The sequence below is a fragment of the Phoca vitulina genome, unplaced genomic scaffold (genome assembly GCF_004348235.1).
Source record: "Phoca vitulina isolate PV1807 unplaced genomic scaffold, GSC_HSeal_1.0 scaffold8, whole genome shotgun sequence".
Classification (NCBI taxonomy): domain Eukaryota; kingdom Metazoa; phylum Chordata; class Mammalia; order Carnivora; family Phocidae; genus Phoca; species Phoca vitulina.
The window spans coordinates 21,364,852-21,371,576 of record NW_022589711.1 but is presented as its reverse complement, the minus strand read 5'-3'; the positions used below and the strand labels follow the sequence as shown (position 1 = coordinate 21,371,576).

At 35.0% G+C, this 6,725-nt stretch overlaps 1 pseudogene; it reads left to right on the top strand.

The window, feature by feature from the left end:
* Nucleotides 1-275: 275 nt before the first annotated feature.
* On the top strand, nucleotides 276-370 carry LOC116634216 (annotated as a pseudogene).
* The last annotated feature ends 6,355 nt before the right edge of the window (nucleotides 371-6,725 follow it).

Below are 6,725 nucleotides of genomic sequence, written 5' to 3'. Positions count from 1 at the left end.
AGGCAATGTAAGCTCCAAATAGGACAAAGGCCACACTGTGTTCTAAAGCTAAGGCTGAAATCAGATGAGGCCTCGATCAGATCAGGCCAAGCAGATGTGAAGCAATGATCCTCATTTGAGGTGCTCAGGTCTGTTCATGCCCCTGCATGAACTATTATCCCTTCTCCAGTTTAATTAAATCCATCGCCAAATCTTCGATGTGGGACTATCATTAAACTCTATAGAAGACAATGCAGGAGAACTAGTAGAACAAATTATATTTATTTTGTAATGGAATCGCTTCTCAGCCTTTTGGCTAAGATCAAGTGTAGTATTTTGTAATGGATTTGTTCTAGTAAATATTACCTAAATTCTTGTCTTAGCAGCCTTTTTAAATTTTTATGTTGTGTTTTTTTGGTCACAGTTATAAATATATTCTGAATTCCATTATAATTTCTTTGTGTTCCAAATATTATATAGATATGTTTCTTTTCCCAAGTATAAAGTATTTTTAATTTCTAATATTTTGATTGATTCCTTATTTTAATGTAATGTGTATATATGTATTGTGGTAAGTATGGTATCTGGCCTTTGATCTTTGTTGAGTCTTTATTTAATCTTTATAATAGGGAATTTGTTTACAAAGAAATTTAACAGCCATATACAAACTTAAATCTGATAGAGTGTTAGAGTACAAAGATAAATCATAAGTTAGATGTCGTGTGAAAGCTCAAGTTAGCCAGATGGTTTATCCACCTAGTAAATCTCAACCACAGAAAAGTGAGTCTGGATAACTTGTAAAGGCATTGGTAAAAAATTGGGAGAGAGACTCTCTAGTTGAGAAAAGTACCAAAGTACCACAAGTACCAAACAGACCGGAAGCAAAGAAGTGGTTCAGTGTTCAGAAAGCCAAAGGTGTAGCAAGGCAAGAACAGATTTGGTCAGAATGGTGTATCTCAAAACTGCAAAGAGTGTGCTGTCTGGAAGGGACCTTTTAGGTTCTGAAAAAGATCATGGTTTCTACTGAGGCTTGCACATACCCACAGTATTAATGCAAGACTGAGAGATCAGGTACTTGATGAATGCCTGTATGCTTGCAGTGAGCCAGAATTTTTCTGAATAAATTGCTATGTTTTCACCTCAAGTAGTTAACACACTTAACAAAAATTGAAATCTAATTGTCTAATGAAGTTGTTAAATGTTTTGCTACTTTTGTATTAATATAGTTCACATTTGTGGAGCACTTACTTCACTTTCGATGTAGTATTTTAATTCTCTCAACAAATGTATGTGTTGGATGATATTTTCCCAGCTTTATAAATGCAAAAGAAAAAAAAAAGATGCTCAACTCTGTGAAGGAACTTGTCGACATTAAAACACCTAGAAAGTGTTAGAGGAGGATTTCAACACAGGAAATCTGACTTAGAGCTTGAGTTCACTTTTATCTTGCATAGATATTTGTGGCAAATTCAATAACAAAACATATGTTATTTTCTACTGCAATGTGATAAAACTTTTTTTTCATATAGATAAAGACACAGATTTTTATTCTGCTACATTTCCAGCACTTCAGTTTTATAAGAGAAATAGCCACAATATTATGTGCTGGACATATTAAATATAACTCTCCTTTCTTGATCCTGCTCAGTATTTTCCACATTTTAAAGATAATAGGACAATGAAACCCAAAAAATAAATTTCCCAGAGTCACAATACTATTTTTTTTTAAGATTTTATTTATCAATTTGACAGAGAGATAGTGAGAACAGGAACACAAGCAGGGGGAGTGGGAGAGGGAGAAGCAGGCTTCCCGCCAAGCAAGGAGCCCGATGTGGGACTCGATCCCAGGACCCTGGGATCATGACCTGAGCCGAAGGCAGACGCTTAATGACTGAGCCACCTAGGCACCCTGGAGTCACAATACTATTAAGTAGAAAAGAGAAAAAAAAAATGTCCACATGCTTTATCTTTTACTGCTTTGCCAATATGAGAAGAATCCACGCTAGATGTAGCTATTCCAGGCATTCCCTTTTGGCTCCATGCTCGGGAAGTGCAGTGACCCCACCGACTGGATGCTGGGCAGTCATCCAAAAAAACATGTGAGAAAAAACTACTAAATGCCATTACCAAAGCCATAGTAGAGGAGTGAGTCTACTCTCAGCATATTTACAAAACTTATCAGCCTTGAGCCAATGGGAGTACATAGCGTATGATCCCCAAAAGCATAGCAATAGGAATGGCTCTGATTGAGAATTACATTCTTTCTATCTCCTGACCTTATGGTTCACAATGATGTTAAGTTGAGCATGTATAAAATACAGAATATTTTAACCCTTTTTCCACACTAAAAAGAATAAACCCAAACCTATAAACAGAAAGTATTTGGTCTTTGGTATGTCTAGTTCCAGCTAAATGGTCTGGGTTACACAATTAACTGTGAGCAAAACCATGATTGTCTTACAGTAATTCAACACAGTGGAACAAATTATTGTTCAATCAAAGGAAACAATTCAACTAGTGGAAACTTTTCTTGCCGGCTTTTTGTTGCTCCAACTTAAAATCCTTTTAACTGCTTTCATCTTTGCTAGTTATGAGACTAATCGATCCTATCTATATCCTCTTTACCTACATGAGTCAGAACAGGCTTAAACTGGGCTCAGAAGATATTTTAGGTAAAGAGCTAGAGGGTAAATATTTTTGGCTTTGAGGGCCACACAGTCGCTTTCATGACTACTCCACTCTAATGTTGTAGCACAAGAACAGAGACAATATGTAAGTGGTTGTTTATGCCTCTGTCCAATAAAATTTTTTGGACAGTGAAATTTGGATTTTGTATAATTTTCATGTGGCATAACATATCCTTTTTTATTTTTTAAAAATTATTAAAGGAAATGTAAAAACCACTCAGCTTGTGAGTTGTACAAAATCAGGCTGTTGGCTGGATTTTGCTGACCACTGATTTAAAATAGTTTGCTGACCACTGATTTAAAGAATAAAATATAGAGAACAAAGTGATGGCTGCCAGAGCGGAAGGAGGTAGGGGGATGTGTAAGAGTGGTGAAGAAAAGTGGGAGATACAGGCCTCCAGTTATGGAATGAATAAGTTACGAATATGAAAGTACAGCATAGGGAAAATAGTCAATTGTATTGTCATAGCGCTGTATGGTGACAGATGGTAGCTACACTTGTGAACATAGCACACATATAGATTTGTTGAATCACTATTTTTACTACCTAAAACTAATATATAATATATAATATAATCTATAATAATATATAATATAACATTGCTTGTCAACTATACTCCAAAAACATAATTATATAAAAAAATAAAATTGAAGAAAGGAAACAAACAAGATCTTTATTAAAAGGGACTAATATTCAATGTTGTCTATTGTTACCTTATTATTTGTCAAAGACATTTTAAAATAAGAAACATGTTCAGTGCAGTTAAGTAACTATAGGGAAACTGGTTTGACATCTAAAAAAGAGCAAATATATAGTGTGAGCAAAGTTATATAAGTTGTTGGCATTTCATCGATTGCTATCACTAATGGTTTTTGTAAACTTAAACAGGGGCATAATGTTTCTGTATCCTTATTAATCTTACTTGGTTATAAAAATAACACTAGTTGAATTTAAATTAAAAAAAAAGAAAAAAAAGAATTACACTAGGATTTGATTAGGAAATGTTAGAGAAATGGGGAAATTATGAATTCCCCATAAATGAATGAAAATTCTATTTTCTCTTATACTACATAAAACTATAAATTGCTTATTTGTATAATGGATAGAAGAACAAGAACTATGTATAATTTTGGAAATAAAGAATAAAAGAAGCATTATTTCAACTGCAATAGCTATAGATATACACATTCCAGAGTATAATTTCCATTCTCAGTTACTTCAGCACAATGAAGGAAAGAAAAAAATACACCACTAATAAATAGATAATAAAATATATTTGATAAAAACATCAACATATACTGTGTATGGAATATCACTGTGTCATAGCAGTGGCAACTAGTTAATTGTGATAATTCATTATAAAGAATTAAGATTCTGGGGCACCTAGGTGGCTCAGTCGGTTGAGTGGCTGCCTTCGGCTCAGGTCATGATCCCAGGGTCCTGGGATCAGCCCCGCATCGGGCTCCCTGCTCCGCGGGGAGCCTGTTTCTCCCTCTCCCTGTGCCTGCCACTCTGCCTACTTGTGCTCTCTCTCTATCTCTCTGTCAAATAAATAAATAAAATCTTAAAAAAAAAAAAAAGAATTAAGATTCAAATGAAGTCAGAAAAAGAACCCAGCCTTCAAGGAGATGGAAAAGTACAGTACTCAGAACATATGATGTAAGGAACTTCTATCTGAAGAACATACTCAAAAGCAAGTATTTAGTGAAGAATTTTTGAATAATGAAAAAGCTGACAAAAGATCTTCCTTTTACAGAGTGAACATTTAAAGATAGTGTCTCCTTCAATCTTTTTGTTCTTCACTTTGTTCTTACTACTATGAGCCCAGAAGAAATGAAAAAAAAAGTGCAAATGGATTTTTTTCTGATCTGTTTGAGTGTTTGGGGAGAGTAAACAAATCTATATCTCTGTTAAGTTACCCTTTGTTACCTCATTGATGAACTGGAACCCTGACACAGTGTAAAGGCTATATCTGAGTATCAGGGAGTCCTGTCCTCCACTCCTGAGGAATCCAATAATAACATTCTTCTCTTCTAGATGTACTTGAGATATGTTACATGGTCATTTCTTAAGAACTATCTGGAGGTATTTGGAATCACACAATGGCCATTGATCTGTGCCATTTGATGTTTCTTTGATGAATGTTGTCACAATGCCTTTTTTGGTCCACTCACTTTGAGTAGCCATGCCATCATTTATTAAAGCTCAACCCAATTCTAATGTTTGTTCTGAGATATGTACCCAGAAGAGATCTAAACATTGAATAAAGACCTCCCTTTATTCCAAGGGGAACATTTGAAATATCTAGAAAAAGAGCTCTGCAATGAACAATGACCAATCTTTTTCTTTTTGGTACATACTCTGGAGTATTCCATTCCATATCATTAATATAACAGACAGTAAGGTCCAATTGTTTTGTTCATAATTGAAGAAAAATGCCAAAAAGTGATGTAGTCATTGTATACAAATCCTCCAGCTCCCTCCCCCCACCCATTCATATGGAAACACTGCATTGCCTAGGAAAACATCTTCCTCTTCCTAGGATATAACCCATGAGGGTGCATCTTTGATGAACAGTTTCCATGATGCTGCTTCGGCCCTAACCAAGGATGTAACTAATAGTGTAAATTAGATCTGTGGAATTTCTCTTCCACTTTATAATGTACATGCTGCCTCTGAAATATCTATCTGGCATCAGAGAACTTCGGAAAATATTTTATTGATGAACATCTTGATATCTCTTTCACCCTACTTAATGTTACTGTTGGATAGTTTAAGTCTCAATAATCATGATCAGATACGTGGTGTTTCTCTTTTCTTCTGAGTCAAAGAACCATGACTTATATTTACCATGGATTAGTCCCTCCCTTTTATAGCTTTAGAGTCTGGACAATCAGATCATGCTCTTTTTGGTGCCATTACAGAAGTCTTCATTATACTTCATTTTATCCCTTTCCCCCAAAATACAAATGACTTGCCCCTCACCCCATGGAAGAAACAAGCACTTGGATAGATTCTTCCTCTTCCTTCCCATCTAAAAAAACATTTTGAAACCTCATTTATGTATTTCATGCAACAACCCCAAGTTCCTGGATATCATATAAGAATGGGGGTAAATGCTTGCTTATCGTCTCTGCCCTGATGGACTTTGCCCTTACAGATACCTGCTGAGGTTTCTAGCCAGAATGAGTACCAAGTCCTTTAGAACATTTCATTTAAATAATTTTATTCACTAGGTTTTAAATATGTTTTACTTTGATTAATGAGGCTGTTATTTCTCTTCAATTTATTTCTCTTTTTCTCTGAGAGTATACATTTTTGAGCCAAATACACTGTAAGGTTTGGCAAACAAAAATAGACTTTTTTTGTCACAATGCAGAACATCTCCCAAAAAGTAGATACCTAAGGTTATTGTAGCATCTAAAACAAAATACTTCTTGGTATTATTTTTAATTTACCAATTACAGAGATTGCATCATTTCACTTGTCATGAAACCTATAAGTGTTTTTTTTTCCTAATTCATACATTAAAAAGTTATGCCAGGGGCGCCTGGGTGGCTCAGTCTTTAAGCATCTGCCTTCGGCTCAGGTCATGATCCCAGGGTCCTGGGATTGAGCCCTGCATCGAGCTCCCTGCTCGGTGGAGAGCCTGCTTCTCCCTCTACCACTCCCCCTGCTTGTGTTCCCTCTCTCGCTGTCTCTCTCTCTGTCAAATAAATAAATAAAATCTTAAAAAAAAAAAAGTTATGCCAAAGAAGGAGAAGAAAGAGGAGTAAGAAGAGGAAGACGGAGAGATTCAAGATTGGATAACTGGATTACTTACCAAAAGCATCCAAATCACCACATAGTTTTCCTACTTTATATTTTAATTTTGATTTCTTATAATAGCCTAAAGAATTTCCTCTATGCTATCCCGATTTAAAAAAGTCCTGTGAAAGTTATCAAGAAATTACTATGTGTTTAAATTCATTAAGCATATGAAATATATGAACATAGCAAATATCTTAGAATATAAATTATTTAAGGATGAATGCTTATAGTTAAATTTTATTTAAAAG